This window comes from Rhinolophus ferrumequinum, chromosome 23 (assembly GCF_004115265.2).
Source record: "Rhinolophus ferrumequinum isolate MPI-CBG mRhiFer1 chromosome 23, mRhiFer1_v1.p, whole genome shotgun sequence".
In the NCBI taxonomy this organism is placed as follows: Eukaryota; Metazoa; Chordata; class Mammalia; order Chiroptera; family Rhinolophidae; genus Rhinolophus; species Rhinolophus ferrumequinum.
In genome coordinates, this window is record NC_046306.1 from 27,147,054 (window position 1) to 27,159,596 (window position 12,543).

The following is a 12,543-nucleotide window of genomic DNA, read 5'->3' on the forward strand; positions in this document are numbered from 1 at the left end:
ATCTGCAGCTTCTACCTCTATGTTTACAGCTATGCCATGCACATCTGCATCTATATCGACACTTACTCTGCCTACATCTGTGTTTAGATCGACATCATCATTTGCATAGTCATCTTTGTCACTGTGTAATGACGAACGGGGGGAAAAGAAAGGGGAGGCGCACGCGTTAGAATGGGGTTAATTAATTAATTTATTTAATAGCTAATCAATTTAGTTAGCAACATGCAATAGCAAAAGACAAAGACAATTAACAGAATATGCTAATGTCAGAAAGTAAAGGTGGTTAAAACGAAACTATACACATTGATAACAATGTCGTGTCAAAGGCGTACACATACATATAAGTTTAAGAGATTCCAACATATGTTTACTATTGATCAAAAATCACTTGGCTAAATACACAAATAACATCAGTAAGGAGTATCCAAAAGCAGTAGTAAGCTCTATAGGGTAGTAACTATTATAGTAGTTGCCAAAAGCTCACCAAACCGGGGTGGGGAACAGCACTGGAAAAATAATAAATCAAAACCTTGCCAAATCTGCAGCTAAGAGAAACGCAGGCGTCTCCCACACCACACCGCTGCTTGTTAGTTCCCAAGAACACAGCTGCTGTTGCCTTTGTTGTTGTTGTTATTGTTAGAAGTCAAGGCGTCTTCTGATGTTGTAAGCTGCAAGCTGCATACAAGTTTTCTAGATGCTAACAAGTTCTCAAGAAGGCTAACCGTAGTGAACAACACTGGAGAGGCCGAGAACCAGCCCGACCTCACCAGGTTTGTGGCTGGAAGTCAGTTACTGATATGAATGCTGCCCATCCGGCCGAAGGGCCTATTCTTCCGGATAAGCCACAAGGCCTGGCAATGTGCCTGTCACATCATCCTGATACAACTTAGCTAATTCTTCACTTCATCTGCTGATGTGGGTGAAACAGAACAAAGAGGGAATTCTCTCAACCCCTGATCAAGAATTTTTTTTAACCCTAAGCTCACCATCACCTCACAGCACAGACAGAGCAGTAGCCTCATCTCACATCTCCCCTACTCGGGAGAATGAGAACAAAGAGAAAAGCAACCTCATCTCATGTCTCCCCTACTCGGGAACATGAGACCAAAGGGGGAATTTACTCAACCCCTGATCATAGCACAGAGATCACCTCATCTGCAGAAACGACAAAAGCTAATAGACAAAAGCTCGTATCAACCAATGAAGGCAAATTTTCCTCAACATCTACCCTACACACTGGCAGCCACATTTCCATCATCTCGACCTGTGTGATCACATCTTTGACGTCTACGTCTAACTGTATGTCTAATTAGCCGCTCAGGGCATGCTTGTTACATCAGAATGAGGGGTTCATTTAATTTAAACTTAAAATTTAATGTTAATTCTTCCCTCCTCTGGCCATAATGATTCTGATCACCCAATTCCAGTGTGTGGTGGGGTGGTGGGGGGGTTCCCACACCACCAAGCAATTCTCGGACACCGACTGGTGTCCTACAATTCAACTCAGTTCCGACACTGTCTATCTGGAGATCAAATTCCATAGGTTGAGCGCTCAGTCCCACAAGACCGCCCTCCACTTCAGAAACCAATCACAAGTCCAGGTTGTTACCTGTGGCTTCTGACTGGCTACAAATCAAAGGTTTCCACAATTCTCATCATGGGTTTGATTAATGTGTTAGAGTAGCTCACAGAACTCAGGAAACCAGTTTACTCACTAGATTACTGGTTTATTGCAAAGGATATTAAAGGATATGAATCAACAGCCCGATGAAGAGCGACATAGGGCAAGGTAACAAACAAAGGAGCTTCTGTCTTCATGAAACTTGGGATCTATCACAGTGGCACGTGGAAGCATTCTGGTTCACCAGCCTGGAAGCTCTCCAAAACCTTTCCTTTTGGGTTTTTTGGAGGCTTTGTTAACTAGGCACAATTGATTAAATAATTGGCCATTGGCCATCCATTCAAACTTCAGCCCCTCTCCCTTCCTGGGGGGTCAGGGGGTGAAACTGAAAGTTCCAACCCTCCAGTCACGTGGCTGGTTCCCCTGACAACCAGCCCCCATCCTTAGGTGCTTTCCAAACGTCACCCCTTTAACATAAACTCAGGTGTGGTTGAAAAGCGTTTGTTGTAAATATCAAGACACCTGTATCACTCTTATTCAGGAAATTCTAAGGATTTTAGGAGCTCTGTGCCAGAAACAGGAACAAAAGACCAAAAATATATATCTTACTATAAATCAACAATATCACAGACCACATGCAAAAATGTTTGTTACATCAGAATGAGTGGGCCATTTAATCTAAAATTAAAATCTAATTTTAATTCTCCCCTCCTCTAGCCACGTACAATAATATAAGTGAAAGAGAGTTTGACCATTGTTTATCACACTCCTTAAAGTTTTAGACATGCCATCTCTTTGCTGGCTTTGTCCCTGCTTCAGACCACATGGATTGAAGTAGGAAGTTAAGCATGTGCCTGATGAATTTCATTCATGCCCTGTCTTTGCTTGCCAGCTTCCCAGAACCAGAGGACATCTGGTACAGACACAATTATCTCTAATATGGCAATAAAGAATAATTTCTTCTCATAGAGCAGCGACTGCACTTTGAGAACGTGGTATGGTTTGATCACTTCTTGTTCCATCTGAATTGGTCTGGGCTGGAACACACGCAGTTGGAACATGGGTAGTTACAGACACTGCTAGTTTCCCTAGTCTCTTTGGGCCTCAGAATTGTTAAAGACCTCTGATTCTACAATCAAACAGCCACGTTCATTTAAACTTCCTTAGGCTCATGAGTTGACTTGTCAGCCATGACAAAAGTACAATGATGCTTCTAGATAAAATGGAGAACATGGGAGATAAGCCAAAAAAACCCAGCAAATCCCTGTGGTTTCTTTAGGCTGTGACATTTAATAAATTACTTTGTTTCCCTATAGAAACCTGTGCCTGTTGAAGACCATTATTTTTCTTTCAGGAACAAGATTGGCCCTAGGCAAAATTTCAAAAGAGACTTTCACTCACCTTTTTATATCCTCCCTCATTGTAATGTTTCTAAATTCTCAAAAAATGAACCTTTGGGACTTGGAAGTGAAACATCAGAAATTCTTTACTCATTATTATGTATTTATTAAAACATTTTAAATAAATAAGAAATATACAGTTTAGTAATATTTATAAAGAACTAAAGCCTATAGCAATTACCCAAACATTTTAAAATGCCACCTAACATTATTCAGTAGATTTTGAATAATCTAACATTCAAATCTAACCCAGCTCCGGTATTAGGATTTCTTGATCTTGCTTTCAGTGGATCTCTCAATGAATCCTTTCAAATCAGTAGTGTCTCTATGTTGATGGTTAACTTTTAATTCTCACAGGAGAATTGTAACACGTTTCCCTGTTTTCTCAATTTCTCAACTGATTTTTCTCAAAATGTGAGATTTGGGAAGTATACAAATCATCCAAGAAATGCTGGGACAGAATTCCCTCATAGAAACACTACTCAGCAGCTCCTCCACTGATGCTTCCTCTCTCCCCTGGCCTTGCCCTCTGACTGCCCCAAACCCCTTTCTACCTTGTCCCACTAAACCTGCCCTTTCCCCTACTTCACTTGAGCTGCAAAGAAATACAGTCCCACCAGCAAAACCCCACTTCTCTCTGGGTTGAATTTAGGCATGAGGAGGAAAGCAATCCCATTGAGCTATTTCAACCTGGGGTGTGAAGAACAAACATGTCTTCCATGGAAATTAGAAGCATAATCAAGACAATGGAAACATTTCTGCAACTTTGGGAAAAAATAGTCCAAGGCATGCCTTCCAATGATCCAGCAGCAAAAGCTTCCAAAGGCCACACGGGGATAAATTGTGGGAACTGGGCTAGATGTTAAGACTATGAAACTGGTGGAGATTGAGTGTGATCTAAAGGCATTTAAATTCAAATGTTTAAAACAACCAAATAGTACAAGTCAAACATAACCCACCTGAGGGCCAGGCTCAGCTAGTTTGGGATCTCTGCATTGATGCATCAGTGGGACTAGTCTGCTTGAGGTAGGTGAACCCAGCCTGTGCAATCACACCTCAAAAGAAGATTGAAGCTAGTATTTCCCCAAAGGTGAGACTGTAGAGTCAGTGAAATACAGGCATAGCTTTCTAAGAGGTATGGACTTAATGGAAACCAATTCCAGACCCCAAGAATTAAAATCACAGATTAAAAGATTCTAACCAACCGCAATTTAAAATAATAATAATAATTTATATACATAAAAAAAACACAAGTAGGCAAAATGGCAGCAATTTTAATATTAGACTTTTAATAAATTTAGTAAGCTGAGAAAATTATATTTTATATGTAGGCTGTGGTTTTACAAACAAAGTAACATGAGGAATTCATTATAATTATACCCCTCCATTCAACTATTGCACTCGTATCAGCAATGTTTCTTTTTATTAGAAACATTGGTTGACTATCCTTATCAATGTACAAATTCAAATGCAATCCTAATATTCTATAACCCAAAACATTTTTACATGAGTCTACTCGGGAGAAAAATCATCGGCTTTTTATCAATTAAACATATTCAAAATACAGTTGCAGCATAACCACAATTGTTTGATGTGGTTCTTCTCTTATAATTCTGGTAGAATCTTTATTTTTAAGTCAAAGCTTGTCTTATGTGCACAAATGTGTAGAATATTGTGTGACTATTGCCTGCTGTTCTAGTAATTAGATCTTTATTCCTTTAACTTCAGATCGTGATGCCAAATAAAAGGCAGCATTTGGGAAAAAGCAAAATGATTTTAACCAACATAAACATTGGCTGCTCGATCTCTTCTGAACATGATTGTGATTTTTCCCTCCATATGCAGGGTCTCAGTTCCCTTATTGCATTTTTCTAAGTATGTCTATGATTATTTGAAATTCCATTCCTTAATGACGTCTGAATCTTTCCAGTTCAAGTTGATTTTTACAATGCAAAAGCTATTGAACTCTACTTGGGTCCTAAAATCTCCTTGCCCTGCTTCCTTGACGTAGATATTGATGATTTTAATATCTTATCACAATCTCCATCATTTGAGACCTTTGAGGTGGTTCTTGCCCACCTGGGAGTGAACATCAGAGAGGTAGAGTGTCACAGGGGAAGGAGAGTGAGCGTTAAACCAAGCTTATTGTAAATCTCAGTTCTGTCATTAATTGCTGTGTGACCTTGAGAAAATCACTTAACTTCTCTGAACTCTGGTGTTCTTATCTTAAAATGAGATTAATGAACCAATAATAAACCCTACCTCATAGGATTGTCTTCAGGATTAACAGAAATGATGTTTATGACACTGCAAGCACATCATAGGGACTGAGGAGACATTTAAGGCCATCAACAAATGACAACAGTTTCTCTTTTCCCTCTCCCTCAGACATCCCTTACACATCCCCACCTCATTGTCCTTATTCATGCAACTCTGTATTAGTGTTCTAGGGCTGTGGTAACAAATTACTATAACCTTGGTGGCTTAAAACAACAGACATTTATTCTCTCACAGTTCTGGAGCTAGAAGTTCAAAATCAAGTTGTCAGTAGGGCCACGTTCCCTCTGAATCCTGTAGGGAAGAATCCTCTCTTGCTTCTTCCTAGTTCCTGGTGGTTGACAGCAATTCTTGGTGTTGCTTGGCTTGTAGCTGTACCACTCCAATTTCTGTGTCCGTCTTCACATGGCCTTCTTCCCTGGGTCTCCACTGTCTCTGTATCCAAATCTCCCCCTCCTTTCTCTTATAAAGATATGAGTCATTGGATTCATGGCCCACCCTAATCCAGTATGACCTTACCTTAAGTAATTACAGCGACAAAGACTATATTCCTAAAACAAGGTTACATTCTGAGGTTTCACGTGGACGTGAATTTAGGGGAGGGCAATAGTTCACCCAGTACATTTACCATTTACTTTGGCATGTCCATATCTCACCCAACGTGAAGACCTAGCTCGTTCCCCCACCTGGGTGTATTGTCCCTGACCGTGACAGCCACCAGGACCATCCAGTAATATGAACCATGGGATCATGTCTGTCCTGTGCCTCATGTCTGTCGTGAGTATTTAGCAACCAACTTTCTTGGGTAGGTGTGCAAAGGGAGATATATATATATATATATATATATATATATATATATATATATATATGGTGCAAAGCAAACAATTACCATTAATTGATGTGGAAAAAATTTGGAGTGTTCCCAGACTCAAAAAATAACCTACCAATCATACCAAAACACGTTTAATTAAGACCAGTTTTATGCTAAGCATAATACCCTTACAAGCTCTCTTAGGCTTCTCTTATATGTTAGGACACATCTTGCTAACAGATGCACAAAATGAATGGGGATAAAGCACAGACGCTCCCAGACGCAGGTCAAAGTTTGCGCCTTGATGCTGAGATGCTGAGTGTGGTTCCCGAGGAAGGAGCTTGGCGGGGCCACTCTCACTATTCAACGTGTGCGTGGACTCTGTTACAAACCTCTGCAAAACAAACACCAAATTCTATTCTGCTTCTTGTCTGTTTTCGTAAAAGCAAAACTCCTCTTCGGACTTCTTTGGTTATCGACAATTGGTGCTAACGTAGGTCTTTCATAAAAGCAAAGTGGCCTAACATGAACTTTCAAAAAGCAGGGGATACCGATGGCTGGTTTCTGTGCTGTAAATACTCCCACCAGGCCTGAGTTCAAGCTATCAATATGATGTCAACAAACTCTTGAAATTCCTGAAACTTTAGCAATCAGCTCTCACGAACTGGTACAAGCCAGCTCCAGCACGAGTGGCACAGTGCCTTCGTAACTGCTGTTTTGTCTTTAATGTTAGTCACCATCCTATGAAATAATAAGCTTCTCTGATATGTGTTTACTCCAGGGGCAGCTCAAAGTCAGCTCCAGTGGAAGCCTTGAGGGCCCCCATGCCAACTTTGGCACTCTATATAGGCCCTGCTTTGTATTTTCCTCTAAGGAACCACTTAGAATCTTGTATTATAATTATTTATTTGTGCCTGGAATTCCTGATATGCTCTTTGAGTGCAGTTATTGTGCGTTTTCTAATTATCCTTGAATCCAAGCAACTCACACAATGTCAGACCCAGCAGGTGTTCAGTCGTCAAATTGAATTGGGGGAAGGGGTCAGGGCCCATATATGTTTAGTCTTCCATAGTGCCATGTTCACAGTAGGCATACAGTATACCCTTCCCCAAACTACACAATGTCGTTGTTTTAATGTCCACAAAAGCAGACCACCCACCCCTGTTGGTTGGTTGAATGCCCTGCCTAATAATGGTTTCCATATCTGGTTGTGCATCACTCATTCATGCGACAACACGCACTGAGCAGCCACTATGTGCCAGGCGCCATGCTAGGTCCCAGCAATAGAACACAATGAAACAGGCACAAATCCCTGCCCTCATGGAGCTTGCACTCTAGTGGGAGAGGTAGGCAGCAAATAAATAAGTAAAACACATATGTTAAGTGCTTTGGAGAACAATAAAGCAGGAGAAAGGATAGGGAATGCTGGCAAAGGGGGAGGGAGAAGGTCTGGGAAGACCTCACTGACACGCATAATGTACAGCATAGGGAACAGAGTCCAAAATATCATAATAACTATGAAGAGTGACAAATGGTTACTCGACTTATTGTGGTGGTCACTTTGTAAGGTATATAAGTATTGAATCACTATATTGTACACCTGAAAGTAATAGAATACTGTATGTCAATTATAATATTTTTTTAAAAGTAGCATTGAAGCAAAGCTCTGAAGGAGGAAAAGAGTGAGCATGTGGATCTCTATCCCTGTTAGAGGACACGGTAAGTGCAAAGGACCTGAGGCAGAAGGATGCTCGGTATGTTTTAGGAACAGCACAGTGGCCAGTGTGGCTGGAACAGAGTGAAAGAGAAGGAGTGTGGGAGAAGTGAGAGAGATAAAGGGAGCCAAGTCATAAAGGGCTGGTGGCCAGTGTAAGGATTCTGGGTTTGTGAGTGACGTGGGAGCCACTGGAACATTTTGAACAGAGGAGTGACATGGCCTGAGTAAAGTTTGAGTCTTTAGGATTTCCTAAAAGATTATCTATTGGATGTGAGAGAATAGAGGCATTAAGGATGACTCCCAGGTTCGTGGCTGAGCACCTGAAAGTATGGAGACACTATTTACTGAGATGAGTCCCAAACTCTTAACCATACATTATACAGTCATGGGCTACAGGAGAGGTGGCTGAGGTCAGACCATAGATGAAGAAACAAGTCTAATTATAAGAAGACAGACTCCATATTGGGCCAGACCACCTAGAACTGTGGTCTGATGATGAACTCTGTGCATCTCTCCTAACAGAGGCTCAGGGAGGACATCAGACTCAGGCAAGGTTGAGCCCAGAGACACAGGGTTAAGTGTGTTGGTTGTGGACAGATGAGAGCGACAGAAACGGTCAGTGACAATGAGAGATCAACACCTCCTTAACCCACTGAGGTTGGGACAGATGCTGTTAGGATACAGAGATAAAAAAGACCTGCACCCTCCTCCCAGGAGTTCTGGAAGATCTTCCCAACACCACCCACTTTGCAGTGCTCACAGAAATGTCTACTTCAGCAGCCCCACCCCCACCCCAAGGAGGTTCTCATGGGAACTACTGTTTCCATGGGAAGCGAGAGCAGAGTCGGTCCACTGAGGGGGCCATCAGCCACAGGTTATGAGCTGAGGGATCCTGAGACGGTTCTTAACTGAAGGGGGTCCCGGAGGAACCTCTGTATTGTGCCTGAAATCCCACTCGTGGACTCTCTCCTCTTGGATGTCTTTAGGGGCAAGTTGTTCTGAAATGGCTCCAGGGGTAATATTGGTTTGGAGCCTCCCCGCATTCATTAGCACTTGGCAACAGCACGTTGTATGCAAATTACCTCTTTGCTTTTAGATCTAGTGTGGTGAGATGTTAACCAGTTACTGGAAGGGCAGGCAGATGATGGAAGCTGGATGCTTCATTTGGATGCTCACTTTAGAGCAGAGTGTCAAGGAGACAGAGCATGGTTCCTGAGTGATTTCCTCCTCACCTCCCAAAGTTCTCTTGGTATCTCCCTTTCATCTGGAGGGACCAGGGGAAATGGAAAAGAGATTATGAAAAGGAGAGGATTGGGGGCCACCGACTGATTTGGCATCGCAATGCCTGCTCTGAGGCTTCCATGACCTTCTGTGTGCCCTTTTCCCTCGACTCAGCAAGTAGCAGCATCCAACAATACCCTTGTGTGGGTTTACCTAGAGCGGAGGGTATGCATGTGTCTATAGGACACTCTGCCTCTTATATACTCTGCTTGTTTTCTTTCTTCCTCTGCATCCCCACTGTCAAAACAGTGTCCACAGTGTCACAATGAAACACTGAATTACTGTGCAAACAAACAATTGCTCTAGCTTTTAGAGAATGCCATCTATCCATTTCACTGGGTCCCTGGGTAAATTCAGGAATGAGGGGAATTCAGGTTCATTCTGTGACAAAACCAACTCCCGTCCCCCGTGTTGCTCTGACCTTTTTACAATCTCTCCCTGGGCTCTAGATCCAGTGGGGTATTTTGGATGCCCTTTACTTCCTCATCCACCTCTAAGCTAGAAGCTGCCCTATATGCAAGTAGGCTCTGGTCTGATGAACCTTTAGGCTTCTGCTTTGGTCTGCAGGACTTGGGATACCACTCGTATCCCGGCAAAGGTACTTTCTCCTTTCCTAAGTTAGCTAGGAATTCTGCCCCCACTGTACTTCTGGGGAGAAAGTACCAAATCCTGGTAACTTACAGTTTCAGGCAGTCCCATGTTTATGTGGCAGAATTATTTGGTGCTCTTTTCTCAGCTTTGTGAGTGAATGCAAAAGAAAGGAAAGGCAGCTAGAGGAGAAGAAGACAGGGATAGAGAGCAATCCTTTAATAAAACTGATGAGAATTGGCCCACTCTCCATATATACTTTTGTTACTCACATCAAAAATATGGGCAATTACATCTTGGGAGGTTTCACATTATGCATATTTACTTATGATAATGGCTCCTTGAGGACCGTTGTGAATTATTGGGAAATAAAATATTCATAGGTATAAAACTAAAATTAGCCTACATGGATTTTTCCTGGAGTTTACATCTACAGAATACATTTTTTTGTTGAGGAGAGGTCTGCCTGGAAGTTGTTATGTTCTAATATTCAGCATAAATAATTCAAAATTCAGCACCAGAAGAAGAATGCCTCCTCGCAGAGCAAAGAGGGCTTATTAAGTCTGCCAGATCTCTCAGAATCACAGCGGCAGTACCAGCTTACATTTCATGAATCCTGAGGATGAGTGCAGGGAGAAAGGCCAGGGGAATTCAGCAGGCCAAACACAGCAGGGAGACCTCAAAACTGTTTCTGATGTCTAGTTTCAGCCATGTTTGCCTAACGGTGCTGTGATTTCAAGGTCATGACCACCATTTCTGGCTTGGTGTTAAAAATTCCAAAAATTGAAATACATATTTTGGAATGAGACCAAATTTCAAAAGTGTCTATGAGGAGTGCCATCAAGAGAACATGTTTTCAGGGGAAGAGGAGAAAGAGGCTATGGGCACCAAGGCATGAGAAATGGGAGAGAAGTTGTGAAGAGGTGGAGAACAGGACAGATGCAGTTCCTGACATCTCTGCTACCCTCTGCTTGGCACACGTGCTGGAGAAGGGAAGGACCATGCCACTTGTGTGCCTCCACCAGGTACCCCATTCAAATTCCTGAACAGTTACCCCCAGGTTCTGTCCTGCTTCGGGGCTTAGAGGAACCTCAAAGTTTCTTCAATCTTTTGCATTAGTCCTATGTTTGGGTCTGTGATTTTCCTCCTTCACTCTGAACCCACCAGCTTTTGCCTTTTGATTCCTCATGACTTCTGTTCCAATCAGAGCCTTCCCTCTTATATTGCAGCACTCATGTGCAAACACTGTGTAAGCATTTTTCAGTCCTATATTACACATATACCATTTTGAACACGCTGAACTTGGAAAGTACACACAGGAAACAGTTTCAGACTTCTCTCACAGCTGCCTTCAAGCATGTTATCAAATTTCCCTGATCCTTGAAGTGAATCTCAGGTAGAAATAATAGCTTTTCATTCGCTCTGGATCATTACAACAGTTCAAACTTTTATTTTTCACCCAATTCAAAGCTCTGGCTCCCAGCTGCTGCCTGACTCTAAAAAAGTCACGCAGAAGAGAGAAAATGTGGCCCATTATTTTGTTTCCGAGTTTCTTTTCTTCCATCCTCCCCTCTCGCACCCTACTCCACCCCAGCTCCATCTAGTTTGGAACAAGGTCAAGGATCAGAGAAGACAGAGGAGGGATCAGAGATCACCACTGCCAGTGTCCTTTGTAGTTCTCTCTTGGATATTATATGCTGTCTGTTGTGGAACACCAGAGATGCTGGGTTGCCCATTCACAGGGGACTTTTGTCAATTCTTCAGAGTCCTCCATGGCAAATTCTCATTCCATCAATCCCTAACAAAGGGGATGCTCTCGCTCTGACCTCTCACAACGACTCTCAGCTACATCATCAGTACATCCCACGGGTCCCCTTGCTCCATCAAGAAGGGACCATTTGGGGTGACTTGAGACCAGTAAAATTCCATGGAGTCCACGTGGTCCAGGGAAAACTCTGGATATGCAGATAGTCCAGCCATTGTCCTCTCTGCCCAACTTGCATTGCAGGCTGTTCCAATTGACCTCTCACTGACCTCCATCTTCTTCACTTAATTCTCAAACTCGTGGAGATACAAATTAAATTGCTGTGTGGTCTCCTTCCCACTCTCCTCTAGTAGCACTGTAAGGAGTCTCTCGGATTCTGCAGCTCAGCAAGCATCCAGCCAGGAAATGAGATGCCAGTCTTCCTTCCTGCAGACAACCCTACTTTTTATGGGCTGTTCTCTTGGGGCCCATCACTTGTCACTTAGGAAAAAGTATCATGAAACATTATAGAGCTCCCTACAAACTCCCTTCAAATAAATTATTTCTCTGACTAATCCCCTTTGCATTTCTATTTTACCTTACACGGACGTTATGAGTGAGAGCCACCATGCCAGTTAGCCCCGTGTTAGTAAGTCTCGTAGAGACCGGCGAAGACAAGATCTTTGGAATATGTGGGTACTTAAAGCCATGTTCTCTAGCTCTGAGGCCTCAGCCAAAAATTAGACATAATAAAATTTCTATTTAACAGCCTATTAGAGGTTTGTGACGATACATTTCATAGTTCAATTTCCCCCAGAAATAAATCCTGAGACAAAAATTTAACTGCAAGTTATTTATTTTTGAGACAATTCCAGGAAACAGTAACAGGGAGTGGAGAATCAAGACAGGGAAGGAAAGGCAGCCATATAGAGCTTGCTATCAAGAGACTTTCCACTGTGGGTAACTAAAGCTCAGTCCCACTGGGAAACTCTCAGAGCCTATGTGGAACACACACCTCAAAAGGATCTCGGAATCTGGGATATTTCCACACCAATGCTTGTCAGTCTCTGAGTGAGGGCTGATCCCAGGGGCTTTACTTTCTCA